This window comes from Tiliqua scincoides, chromosome 3 (genome assembly GCF_035046505.1).
Source record: "Tiliqua scincoides isolate rTilSci1 chromosome 3, rTilSci1.hap2, whole genome shotgun sequence".
Taxonomy (NCBI): domain Eukaryota; kingdom Metazoa; phylum Chordata; class Lepidosauria; order Squamata; family Scincidae; genus Tiliqua; species Tiliqua scincoides.
Window position 1 is genome coordinate 201,983,914 of NC_089823.1, and position 14,690 is coordinate 201,998,603.

Genomic DNA, 14,690 nt, shown 5'->3' on the forward strand with positions numbered 1-14,690 from the left:
TCAAGTTGATCAGTCCGCCACTAATAATGTGTTCTACATCTTTCCAAAGCAAAACATATATTATTACATTTCAGGACATACCAATATGTAACTTTAAATGTCAGTATTTTTGCAATGTAATTTAGAACTGCTTCCAGCTATTATGACATCACACCATGAGTTCAAAGTAAGTCAATTTTCTGCTGTTTTTGATATAAAAGCAGGCTTTGTCTCTCATAAAAAAAGGGGGGGGAATGAAATGATTAAATGTTGTATTAGTCAAATGGTCCTATGAAATTAAAAACGCCACTCAAAAACACAGCTGTTTAGAATGGAATGATATTCGCATCAGGGTCTTATGATCTAAAACACTTAAGCCATAAATGGCATAAAACTCCTTTCAAATTAGATTTCAGGCTTAATCACACATCATGGGAAGCAGCAAGCATGTAACTGTACTGATGCCATAAGGAGAAATTTGGAGCAGCGCATTTAATATTTCATGCTACATCCTAGATCATCTCCTGGCGAAGGAGAATTACTTCCTTGAAAAACATAAACCCAGTTTATGGAAGTGCTAGGGAAATCCAGCATCATGTATGTTGCCTGTCTTTCTGAAAAACAAATAAACACCAATCACATGATTTTAAGGGAGATTTTTTTGGTCAATGTTTCAAACTTTCTTGACCCTGCACTTTGTGCTTTGCAGCTTATCAGTGACACTGGAGGTCAGAAGTGTGAGTGCGCATAAAATTACTTGGACAAAGCCAGAACCAGGTCAGATCGCCATGGGATAGTCCCACCAGGCCTTCTGCAGGCTGCTACCACCGAGGAGTTCTAAGGGAAGGAAAGGAAAGACCATGAACCAAACATCCCAGAAAATTCACCAGTCAATGTGTTATTAATCAAGGCAAATACAAACAAAGTTTATTAAAATGCCTTGTAATAGTACATTTCAAAACAACACAGAGACATCTTATGGGTTGACCACTTTAGCACTGGAGCACATGCCAATTGAGTTACATTCTTCAAACCTGAATAGCCACAAGTGTGCCAGAAAAGAAAATAAACACTGGAATGATGTGTGCTGTCGCACATCTAATTTGACGATTGATCATCTAATTTAAATAGACATTTTTAAACAGGAAATAAGTGCAAGGTTTATACCATTGCCTTACAGCAAATGGGAAAGAGGTTTGGGTGTCATTAGGAAAATGCTTGATTGTGGAAAAGCAAGACTGAGAAATTCCAGTGTGCCTGTCAGCCTGGTTAATTCTCTTTAACTGCAGTGGTTCAAACCATGGTTTGCACTATTTCAGTAATGACGTGGGATTCTCTGACTGTCAAGTGACAAAGAGCTAGGGGTCTTTCTCCCCTTCAGCCTATTTTTGGGGTCTGGTGCACATATTTGTTAGTTCTTCTCAATCTCCTATGGCTATAAGTGTTTCAAAACAGGTTTTTTTTTTAATTTTAGAAGTAAGCCCATTTTGTTCAGTAAGACTTAGAGCCCAATCCTATGCATGTCTACTCAGAAGTCCCTTTATCATTGCTGGAGCTTACTCTCAGTAAAACAACTTTTGTACCTCAGTCCAGATCAGTGTTAGCACAACACACTTTTGGGCAGCTGCTAAGTGCCCAGTGAACCAATCTGCCCCCGCCCCCCAAGGATACTTTCTGTAGCCGTGGAAAAGAATGGACTCAGCCAACAGCTCTTGGCTAGTTGGGTGAATCTTTGTGAGGCAATGGCAGGTGAGAACATAGTACACTGCCAACTAGAACAGCACTGTTGCTACTCCTGGTCAGCCAAGCATGAAGTAAACCAGTCATCATGATAAGGGCAGGAAGGCTCAAACAGGTAGGAGGGAGTGTACCAGAGGTCATTTTAGTGAGGGCCCCTCAAACCTGGATCCAACCAGTAGTAAACAAATAAACATCACTCAGTAAACAAATAAACATCACTCAGTATCTAACTCAGTATCTAACCAAAGATGTCAATGGGACTACTCTGAAATAAATGGGACTACTCTGAAATAAATACTTGCAGGATTTCAGTGAGAGTGATATACTTACTACTGATAACGCTGAATTGTCTCTTATTGATAGCCTGACCTTAAGACCTGTTGTGAGAGCACAAAGATGACACCATTAACCTTGGCATTACTCTGGCTTTATAAGTTGTTGTTCTGGTATTTAAGCAGATGAAACAGTATAAATACTTATGAATCCGAGTTTCAAACTGTGAAGTTTTCCAATGGAAGGAACATAATTAATCTGTAGTGGATGACTCTCTGAGCCATAGCAATGTTTTAAAAAAATGGTATACCTAAATATATGATATTTAAGTCTATAGAGGAAAAAGCTTTCCAAGAACCTTGTCCAAGTTATTCCACTGACTTGATTGAAGGTCTTTGGTCTATTGTTCCACTACAGGATCTATTATATTTTTCTGCCAATACATTTTTGCAAACAGGAGTAGCCCTTCAAATCCCTCCAAAGAAACAAATGATATGCAGAAACTAGCCTCTCATTCAGAAATAATAAGCCTAATATTCATAGACAGTATTTGAACTGTGTCTAGTTTTAGCTGACAAGAAGGTCAAAGATACAATTTTATCAGTTTCATTTTGGAGGCTTTTTATTTGATCATGACAGCACCTTGTTTCTAACACAATTATTGTAATCATATTTCCTATGCTGTTTGACTACAGTGGACCCATATAGCATTACAGTAAAAAGCCACCAAAACGGGGTAAAAATTTCAAAGTTAAAGGTTAGAGAGCAAGAGTTACAAATTCTTGTTCAAGGCCTAATCACAGTATATTCCCAATGGAAATTCTTCTTGAGGTTTTGTGAACTCTGACATTTGTGCTAAATATATTATATGGGCTGGATAAGGAGCAATGCAGCAATTACTATGATCAGGCACTGAGGCATTTTTTCATTCTGAAAAAATTTAATATATGCATACATTTCAGACTTTTCATAAAAAAATGTGTGAGTAGAAATTAAAAGATGCATATATTCCCAATACTTTACATTTTTCTCACTGCATAAAAATATTGTTTCTAATGAATCTTACCCTGTAGACTGGCTGGCTTCATTTTAATTAAATTGTATAGAACTGCCACTCTGCTTTCTGATAGTCTCCAAATTCTTATTGTTAAATTTTAAAGACATGCATTTATATCTCTGACGGATCTGAAGACTGGTACAGCAAGCAAAATGTTATTGGAAAGATTATAATTTGCATGTTTTAGTGATCAATAAGAATTAGATGTGCATCAGAAATACATGAATATTATTTCATAGGATTTTACGCGTATACGATTAAATGTTTTGAAATTGCAATCTGATGTCTACTGCTGAAAGGATTGTCAGATAATTGTTGGGCACCCTTTAGCACAGTGGCTCTCAAATGTTTTAGCACCAGGACCCACTTTTTAGAATAACAATCTGTCCAAAACCCACCAGAAGTTATGTCATTAACCCGGAAGTGATGTCATGGCTGCAAGTGACAACATCAAGCAGGAAAATTTTTAACACCCCCCCATAAACAAAACAAAAACAAATTAATTGTTTACAATAAGTATAAGTTAAAAAATTATTTACAATAAAGAAGATTTCTTCCAAGTAGTAGCTGATCTGTTTTAAAAATTTTTTCCAAACGTTCCGAATGCTGCTATCCTATCCACTCTTACCTGGGAGCAAGCCCCACTGACTATCATTGTTAAAAGCATATACATAGTAGTCTGTCAAAAGTACAAATCTGTAACATTTCCCCAAATGAAGTCACATATCATGGTTGCTACAAGTCTAATATTTTAAAAATAAAGTGCGCACTGAAATGAATGGGGATCCACCTGAAATTTGCTTGCCACCCACCTAGTGGGTCCATATCCACAATCTGAAAAACACTGCTCTAGCAAGTCCCTTTACTTTCTAAGGTCTTCAGTGGCTTGTATTTTGACAAGAAATAGTGAAAGTTCTTTCACTTTCCTAACATCGCATTCCAATATGCTGCCCACAATCCGTGTGTTCTAAAGTGAAATGGTTCACCTGGGGAAAACCCAAAGTACGTCATGATGCATGAAGAAGGAGGAAAGCATGCAGAATCAATCAGCAAACAATAATGTCTTAGGTGTAGAGGTCCAATACTGGAAAGTGTTGTTTATTATGCAGCCAAAGCGCTATGCATTCCCATTTCAAACATTCACGACTCCATGAACGCTCAGACATAAGAATGATTCATGGGAGAGACTTTTTGACAGGAAGGTAACATCTAGAATAGGTGTAAATATGGTTTTACTAAGAAACAAAAGCTTGATTTATCAGGCGTTCCCATTTGTTTTCAAAATATATAGAATGTCCACATGACGCATTTGCCAAGTCAATCAGATGCCATGAGTACAAATCATCAGTCACATATGAGTCACATTATGTACCATTTACAGTTTGCCCTTGTGGTGACTAACGCGCACTGCCAGTTTGTCCTGCCCAAATCCCATCACTGCAGAGGAAAACATTTTGAAAATCGCACACAAAAAAGCAGTTGAGTGAAATGGTACCAAACTACAGGGAATTATTAGTCATTAGCAAAACAAACAAAACAACAAACTTGGGATTGGTGGCATCTTCTCCTACCGTTGCTACCATTGGCTAGGAAAAATGGCTGAATGCCCTATTCTCTTAGTTATTTTTTACTGAGCACCCCGTACCTCTCTACTGCTGAACTTTGACTTGACCTGTAACAACTCATACTTCAGGTAATCTTTTAGCAGCTCTTGCATGAGCAATAGGTAATCTTAGGTTTGTGGCTCTTGATTCCAAAGATGTAGCTCTGCTGCTACTACCTTCCAATCTAGTTGCTCCTTCTCTCTAGTTATTCTAGCTCTCTGGACCACCTAAACCAGAGGTGTCAAACTTTTCATACAGTGGCATTCAGGGTGCCTGCTGAGGGCCAGAAGTGACAACATTAAGCAGGAAATGATATCATTAAGCAGATGATGGCCAGAAGTGAGCATTTTGTTTTCACAAAGAAACTCATTAGCTGCAAATGACAGAAGAGGAAATATGCAAATCTTGATCATACTTTCAAGATATGAGAGAGCCCAATGACTACACAGGGAGAGCCATTATCACATGGGCCACGCTTTCAGCGGTGCCACTTCTGCCAAGTTCACAGCTGAGAGGTGGTCTGCAAAGTGATACTTTGGCAGAAGCTGTGTTGCTGAAAGGGTAGCCAGTGTGATAATTGGATTCTTCCAGCATTTCAGCATCTCTCTGTCTCGCCTCTCTTGGTCTGCTCCTTACCCTGTGTTTTCCTTACCTTCTAAGGCCTCCTTCCATCTCTCCTTCCCATGACCCCTTGGCAGAAGTGGTACTGCTGAAAGAGCAGTGCTGGGAGAGCTCAATTGTCAGGTGGGCTGGATAAAGAGCTTTTGTGGGCTGCATCTGGCCAGTGGGCCATATGCTTGATACCCTTGACTTAAACCACTGCCTAATGTGGAAAGGAGCCCAAATGCACCACCATCCCCCATCTTCCTCCTTTACTTCTAATTTAACAGTACTGTTTACTTGGAGTCAATGCAATACTAAGGGCTAAACCAGAAGAGATATATGATTTATTTTTTCATTTTTTTTAAGCTGCAGGTTAGTTGCAGGAAGATATGAATTTCATTAGATTAGTAGGTACATGGTGCTTCATTCTTTCTCCAAGGGTTTTTTTTCCATTGAAATTCATCCCCAACCGCTTTTCTCCCATAGAGGAAAAGAGCATGGAAAATTTTCTACTGCAGAAGCAAATAGAAATGGGAAGGCAGTTGGGAGGAGTTAGATTTTTTTTTATTCAACTGAGAAAAGATTGAGCACCTCATTCCACCTGCCACTATTCCTAGTCCCACATACACTGACACTGCAGTAAACAAGACACACAGGGCACAATCCTAACCAGGTCTACTCAGAAGTAAGTCCTATTTCATTCAATGGGGCTTACTCTCAGGAAAGTGTGGTTAGGATTGCAGCCACACACACACAAACTTGTTTAAAGGCAGTTCACAAATATTCTGCCATCATCCCTAGTTTGACTTTGTAACTAATGTCCACATGTTAAGGGGAAAAAAGGCAGTAGATATTTTGAGTATTTGCTGTTCTTGAGACCTTGCTATGTACAGATAGAATAAACTTTAAAAAGGGACATTTAGAGATAAAAATGTTAGTGGGGCTTCATTCTTCATATACTTGTTTCATTTTGTATCATTTTATTACGAACAGGTCTAAAATATGGTTGCATGTAAGTATTCTAAAGATTTTAAAATACTTTGGGTTATCCTATGTAGTACTATTTAGAGGGAAAATACACAATTATTAGCTTATTGTTTCTTAAAATTGTAAGGTTATTTTCTTATATGAGATTAACTATGCATGGCTGACTCCTAGCTTCCACCATTGTCATCATCATCATCAATCTCCTTTTTTAAGTGCCTGCTTGGATGCTTTGAAGAGGTACATGTAATACCAGCAACCACAAACAGAGTTTGGTTTTTACCTGTCCAACTGGAAAGAATGCTTATGCAAGGAGGACAGGCATAATTAGGCTCAAACTCAGTAAATATTTTCCACACATGCAATGGATTGAAGCTGAACTGACGGGCAGCCTGAACTGCAATTTGAGCCCCACTAAGTAAACTGAAAATATTCACTTCCTTGAAAATGTAATGAAGGTTAAATCTAAAATTTCAAGCATGCAAACAACTGATTTAAGAGCTTCCAAGAGACTTTTGAACCATTCCTTCTTGTTAGATGCTGAGCTGGCGATGAGTGATACAGTTTAGCTGTTCTGGTAATAGCAGTCTGGGGTTGGGCATGAGAAGAGATATTCTCTGTAGTGTTTGTCTTTTACCCTCACTGATGCTGGTTTGCTTCTTTTCAATCATAGAGGTTTTGATCCACTTATAATGGTTCATAACCTTTGAAAAAAGGATGTCAATAATTGGAACTGTTATCCACTTTTATTATTTGTATCAAACACTTCATAACCTCAGAAAAACTTCATCGGGGCAGAGTTAAGGTCATAAAAAACTGAATGTTTAAAACCAGGCAAATAGAAGGTATGCATTTCTCAGAGCACAACTTGACTTACTTTTGAGTAGACATGCATAGGATTTTGCAGTAAATGAAACAGTTGCTGCCTTGGTACTCTTATCTCTGTCCTGAGATATGATGTACTGAAATAAATTAGCCCGGTACATAAGGATAGAAAACCAGCTGAACCAATATAAAAATAAGGTAGGTAAAATGAACTGACCTAAACTCCATGCAATTAATATTTTTGAAGGAAAAATGGAGCAAATTATATGTGTGGAGACCTGTGTAAATTTGCAGACTATTTTTGTCTAAAATGTGTGCTCCACTTCTCTGTTTTTCCCCAATTCATATATACCTTCACACAACCATTTGCATTAATATACAGTACTTGTACACACACACACACACACACACACACACACACACACACGTCCACTTAGACTGCCAGTCACATGCTACTCTTATAACATTCACATATGCTGTGAAACAGTTGACCAACACTACCATAGTGCTATCTTCTCTGCTAGAACAGCAACAGTACTATCTTCTCTCCACCTTCCCAATGACAGCACCAAGCCACATCTATCCTTAGGGCCTGGTGTGTTGGTAATTGTTTGCATCCATGAACAGTCAAAATTTTAAAAAAAACATGGCTAAGGAGGAGTCATTTCAAGCAACCTAAGCCGGGATTAGCATCATTGGAGAACTGCCGAGGTCCATCAGAAGGATTCACTGCTGATACCTGAGACTGCCTCTGAGTCTATTGCCCTCAGTTGGTGGTGGCAAAGTGACAGTCTACATAGGTAGGAAAGGGGCCATGGAAGACACTTTTCCAAAGGCACCCCTCAAACCTCGAGCTGGCCCTAAACTTAAGCCTCAGCTCTTACAATCAATAGCCACCAAAGACTGCAAATTTGCCTTCCAAGATGGCAAATTTAAAAGGAATTAAATTGGTAAAACCACTATTTTAATGCAAATCTAATCCATGTCCTGTGCTTTAGTATAAGCCATTTCTGCCCAACGTTGCATATACGTTGCATATACATATTTGATATGTACAAATATGTACACCCCTGGGCTGGGCAGAAATGGGTTAATTTGAGGACTTGTTATGTCTACAATAATAGGAAGTAGTCTCAAATATTATTCAAAGTGAGTTTTAAAAACCTATATTTTTCCTGAAAGGTGACTTTGACTTTGCAAATAGATATACAGGTTGAGTCTCATTGTTCACAAGGGTTCAATTCCCAGAACTCATGTGGATGGCAAACATCGTATTAAAGCAAATCCATTTAATTTGCTTTAAAGTCCCTTTGCTAGGTGACTTAAAAAACAGCCTTGCTGACCTTTGAGATATAAGACAGAGGGCACAATCCTAACCAGGTCTACTCAGAAGTAAATCCTATTTTGTTCAATGGGGCTTACTCTCAGGAAGGTGTGGTTAGGATTGCAGCCAGAATCATTAGGCAGACAACCCACCAATCAGTCTCTCTTCAGGTGCTTAGAAAGGCTTCACTCTGAGCTAGCGACCCCTCCCTTCACCCACAGCACAGTGCTGGGAAAGAATGCAAAGTGATTACCCCCTCACCTGCAAATAAAGACACCAGACTTCGGCTTGGATGAAAATGGGCCACTTTATTGAACTTTAACTGCAGCAGGGCAATAACAATGAAAATCAATCGTGCGGGGCCATATGGAGGAAACGGTCCTAGCCGTCTGCCTCCCCTGCGTTCTCATTGGGCGTACTACCTGGCTCGAGGCCCCAGCCGTCAGATGCCAGCTTAGGTCTGTCACCGCCACCCCCCAAAGGGGGGCAAGGCAGCTGGACTTCAGGCTAGCCGGCCGAGCTGCACCATCCTGTCAGTCCAGGCCAGGGGTTCGCCTGCCTGCCTCCTGGAACCGGTCAGGCATCATAGGAGCGGTTCAGACTTACCCCTCACCCTGCTGCCTTGGATAAACACCGAGCCAAGTACCTGCCTACCCAGCCCCGCACGTACCCTGCCACAGGGGAGAGACAGCCTAGCGCTTGTCCTCACCGCTCCCCACAAGGATAAACTCTCTCAAGCCCTGCTGCAGATCATGCAAAAATAAATCATTCCCAACTAGTGACAGATGCACCCCATCGCTGTGGAAAAGGGCGGGTTCCTTGAACCCAATAGCCGGGTGCCGAATGACTGCCCCGCCCTGCTCCACCACTACCCACCCAAGGTAATCATTGACTCGTTTCCTAGTAACATCGATCCTGCGGACACTACATGCTCTGCACCACACCTGCCGCGGGAGGAGATTCGACCAGAGGATCGCCATCCCCAGGAACCAGCTATGGAGAATCGAGAACTCCCTACGTGCCTGGAGCCTCAAGGACATTGATGTCCTCTGGCCCAGATCGTTCTCTCCTAGATGCACTACAATTACCTGGGGAGGGGGATGCCATTCTAAATAATTCAGCAGCTTGGGCATGAACTGACCCCAGCGCATGCCCCTTCTGGCAACCCAGGTGACACTGGCCAGACCCCCCAGTCCCAACTGGGAGCCGAAGCTGCTTGCCACTGCTCTCTTCCGGGCCCAAAAGATAATCGAATGTCCGCAGATGAGGACCCTCACTGGAGCCGACCAATGCCGACAAGAAGGGGGGGGAACAAGAAGGGGGGGAACTAGAAGGGGGGGAACATAAGCCAATGTAACAACAACCCACAAGATGCCCGCAGGCAACAGAACTGGGACTCCCACCGGGCAGTCCCGCACTAAACACCAAGGCTGGCTACGCCAGTCAACACGCCCCCCCAACCGCTGAGGGAGCCCACACTGAACACCAAGGCTGGCAGCGCCAGTCAACACGTCCCCCCTACCGCTGAGGGAGCCCGCAAACCGCTGATCCAGCCCCACCTAACGATGGGCCTAACGCACGTAATACTTGAAGGCACCGGAGCGCCAACGACCGATCTTTCGAATGGCTCCTGCCTGGAAGCCAAGCCTAGCCGCCGTAGATGCGGCACCGATCTGGAAGGAGTGCAGGCCAAACTGGCCGGGTGACACACCACGCCTCTGTAAGGCAGCATGGAAAACAACTCTGAACTGGTAAAGTGTCAAAGGAGAGGCGTCCTGGTGACGAAACAGGGGTCCAGTTCCCTGCGGCGCCGCCCAGTGGTAGGCCACCAATGCCTGCACAGGGCAGATCTCGACATTGGTCGCCCTCTTCAGGTGGACCCACTAGCCCTTACCTCGTTGATTGGTCTTAGAATGCCTTAAAAATAAAGAAACACGATTAACTTCTAACTGACAATCTCCCCACTGCAAGGCTCTGTCCCCCGGGTTAAACTTGGAAAACAGACAGGACCTCGCTAGGGCGAAAGGCCCCAAAAAATAAAACTAGGCAACAAGCCGTAAACAATTGCGCCTCATAACACGACGCGCAGAGTACTCGGAAGTCAGCACAAAGGTCCTGCAACATACCCGGAGTGACCGGCATACGGGCATCTGGGGGTCTGGGGCAGCTCCTTCTCAACCCCTCCAGCATTCTTCTGACCCGAAAATCAGAAGTACTGTCAACCCAACCCAGCGCCCGTGACTGGAACGAGAGGGCAGCTAAGTAGACAGCGATCGAACGTGCTGACAGGTCTCTATCCCGAAGGGCAATAATGAACCTCATCAGGTGCTGAACAGGCAGAGGCCAGGCGTCCTCAAGACGCTGCCTCCTGTGGAAAACCACAAACTCCTGAATCTTCCTTGTATAACTGACCCTAGTGGCGGCCGCTAAAGAGGCCCAGATCATGTTCTGGGTGACGCTGAGCCAAGGCTCCACAGCCATAGGGGCGTGGGTTCTGGATCCAGCCTTGCCTCTGGTGCCAGCTGCGTGAAACGCTCCTCCTGAAAACGAGAGAGAGCGTCGGCAATGCTGTTCCGCGCACCGGGTACGTGCCTAGCTGAAAAGAGAAGGTTAATTGACAAGCACTGGAGGACAAACGCCCTCCCCAAGCGCATGACCCTCGGGGACTTAGAAGTCTGGCTATTAATCATCCTGACCACTGCCTGGTTGTCGCACCAGAAGTGGACCGAAGTATTAGCAAACTCGTCTGCCCAGATGTGTACAGCGACTAAGATGGGAAAAAACTCGAGAAATGTTAGGTCTCGAGTGATGCCATCCTGTACCCAAGCACTTGGCCAACGGGCAGCGCACCATCTGTCCCTGAAATAAATTCCGAACCCTTGTCCACCTGCAGCATCCAAGTGCACCTGCAACTCAGCTTCGACCAAGCACCTGGTCCTCCAAAAGGACACCCCGTTGAACTGGTCCAAGAACCGGAGCCTCACAGTCATGTCCTCCCAAAGTGCTGACGAGACCCTTATGCGATGGGATGGCCTGCGCAACCCAGCCATAGCCTCGCACATACGCCTCAGGAAGGCCCTACCCGGTGCCACCACCCGGCAGGCGAAGTTGAGGTGCCCGACAAGCACCTGCAACTCCCTGAGAGACAGTTTCTTGGCCCTAGACGCTTGCCGAAGCAAGCCAGCCAACCTGACGAGCTTAGCCTCCGGGAGCCTACTGCACTGAGCGATGGTGTCCAACTCAATGCCGAGGTAAGTTAACCGAGTTGCCGGGCCCTCGGTCTTATCCTGTGCCAGGGGAACCCCCAACTGCTCGCACAACTCCACAAACGAGGCGAGCAGCATTTCGCATGTCCCAGTACCGGCAGGGCCCATAAATAAAAAGTTGTCAAGATAATGCGCAGTGGTCACATGACCAGTCTGAAATTGGACCGCCCACTCTAGAAAGGTACTGAAACATTCGAAATGGGCGCAGGATATCACGCAGCCCATCGGCAGCGCCCTATCCACATAATAGGTGCCTTCAAAGCGGAAGCCTAGATGGCAAAAATCGGCAGGGTGGACGGGCAGCAGACGAAAGGCTGATTCAATGTCCGCCTTTGCCATCAAGGCGCCCACGCCACAAGACCACAGCCGCCCAACTGCCTGGTCTAATGAAGTATACCTGACTGAGCATAACTCGCTGGGGATACCATCATTCACGGACTCACCCTCCGGGAACGATAGATGGTGGATTAACCGAAATTCCCCAGGAACCTTCTTGGGGACCACCCCAAGAGGGGAGACCCGCTAGTTGGGTATAGGTGGGGTCGGGAACGGTCCCGCCACCCTGCCGAGGTCTACCTCCTTGCCGATCTTCCTCCTAACAACATGCTCTAACCTCTTAACAGAACGCAAATTCTCGGACAGCACAAGCTCAACGGGCAGTGCCGCCGGAATCCGAAAACCCTTCGAAAACCCCTCCACCAAACGACCGGCAGCAACTCTGTCGGGATAAACTTTCAACCATGAACGCAACTGTACCACCTTAATCGGCGTTGGCCCCTTTTCCATCGGAAGGAGGGAAGGAGGATGCGCCGCCCCTGCGGCCTCGGCCAGACTGCTGACCTGAGGCCTGTCTTGGTCCGCCCAATTTAGGGCACGAGGACACGGGGTGTTTTGCCCCGCACAAGCCACAGGCGTGCAAGAAAGTGCAGTTATTTCTTCCGCACTTTCCTGACGCGTTATATTTGAAGCAAGTCCGGGGGTTCTGAACCCACTGGGCACCGCTAGGTGCCTTGATAGCTTAAGTTTGTTCCTGGCAATAAGGTGACCACTATCCGAGCGGTCACCCCACGCCGGCCTCGATGGCAGAAATAGCTGTGTCCACAATTCCCATTGTGGAACGTGCCAATCCAGCGCAGGGTCATGCGATGCTCGTAGTCTAAAATGGTGGTCATACGCCACCCAAGCCGTGCCCGTGTAGTCCCTAAACGCCCTGTGCACTATGTCCAAGTACTTGAACAAGGCTTGGGCGCGGTTGGGATACATTTGCAACACAACCGAGGCGTAAATGACGAAGCCATTCAGCCAGTTTGCCCAATTCCTATCGATCTTCCGTCTCCTAATGGATTCCTGATCCCTGACAGGCTCCCCCACCTTTGGCACAGGCTCAGGCTCGATCTGCAAAAGGCTAAACATATCCACATACTCACCTTTCAAAATTTTTTCTTTTACAGATAAAGCCAGATGCCCGCCCAGAGGGAGTGCAATATCACCATACGACACCCGGGGGCGCTCCCCTGACTCCATACCGCCACCAATCTGCGCTCCGGGAGTGGCCAAGGGGCCCATTAGCTGCCCCAGTGGGGGAAAAGCAGACCCGCCAATCATGCCAGGCCCCCAGGCAGGCGGAGGGGGAGTGCCAGGCCCGGCCGAAGCCACCATAGCTTGCGCCCCACCACCTGGGGTGCCCTGCTTATAAGGACCCCAAGGATAAAAGGGGTTAACCATTCCCCACTGATACCAAGGAAACCATGGGGAATTAAGGGCCGCTGAAGGTACAGCAAGGCCCTCCCTCTCATCCCATACCACACCTACACTACTGCCCAAATCCTGTGCTTGCTCACCTGAAGCGCCAACAGCTGGCTGCCCGCTTCTCTGAGCAGCCTGCGTGGCACCCGTAGTCTCCACCTCTGGTGTGTAGGCCACTTGGGTGGCAGGCTCTGGGTCATTCTCGTCTCCTGAGCCCCTCACTCGCTTCCTGGAAGACAAGATCTCGCTAAGCCTGGCCCCATGACCTTTCCTGGTCGATCTGCGCAGTGGGGTGGCCATACCTGATACCCCCCCACCATCACCCCTCCCCGCTCTTCTCAAGGCTTTCTCCTTCTCCCTGGCATCAAAGCGAGCCAACATAGCCCTGAGCTCGCTAAAATCTTCCTCCTCCTCCGAGGAAGAGACTGGAGAAGAAGGGGGAGGGGGTGCAGGACGTCTGGGGGCTTTCCCCCCTCTTTTGATTCTTTTTCCCCATCACTAGACTGTGTGAAAACCACCACCCCCGTGTACTAGATTCACAGAGGATACAAGTGCTACACCAGCACAAAATGGGGGAGGAGGTGTGCCTCCTTCACTCCCACTTGCTCAGAAGCCAGTAGCAGGAACCACCACGCCAGCGGGGCAGGGCACTATAGCCTCAACCAAGAGCCTCCGTTGCTGCTCCGGTGCCCTAGCCGCTTCTGGCTGCTCCTCCCCGCCAGAAGCCAGACGCAGGAACCACCACGCCAGCGAGGCAGGGCACTACAGCCTCAACCAAGAGCCTCCACTGCTGCTCCAGTGCCCTAGCCGCTTCTGCTGATCCTTCCATCCTCGTTGCCAGCCGGGAACAAACTGAGCTCCAGCCAGAGCACGCAATCCTTGCTGGAGCTCAAGTCCCGCCTCCCCAGCCGCTTCGCCCAATCGCGGCTCAAGCCTCAGCCCTGGAGCACGAGGCAGGGAGGGGGCAAACGGCTGCTAGCGCCTGATTGGCGCCAACAGCTGTTATCATTCTTTCAAGTGCTCAGGGGGAAGGGAGGGGTTGCTTGCCTTGGAGTGAAGCTGTTCTAAGTGCCTGCCCCCCCTCACATTAACAAGGCTATTGTTAAACAACTTTTTTCCTTTAATTTAAAGAGCCCTTCACATTGGGTTGAGATAAAACCTCAGGTGAAAAATTCGTGGATAATTAGGTTATACCTGTACACTGAGTCCCCAACATATATACTGGTTCCTTTCTAGAAGTCTGTTCAGAAGTTGGAATGTACATGCCTTGAAACGCATGGATTTTGCCA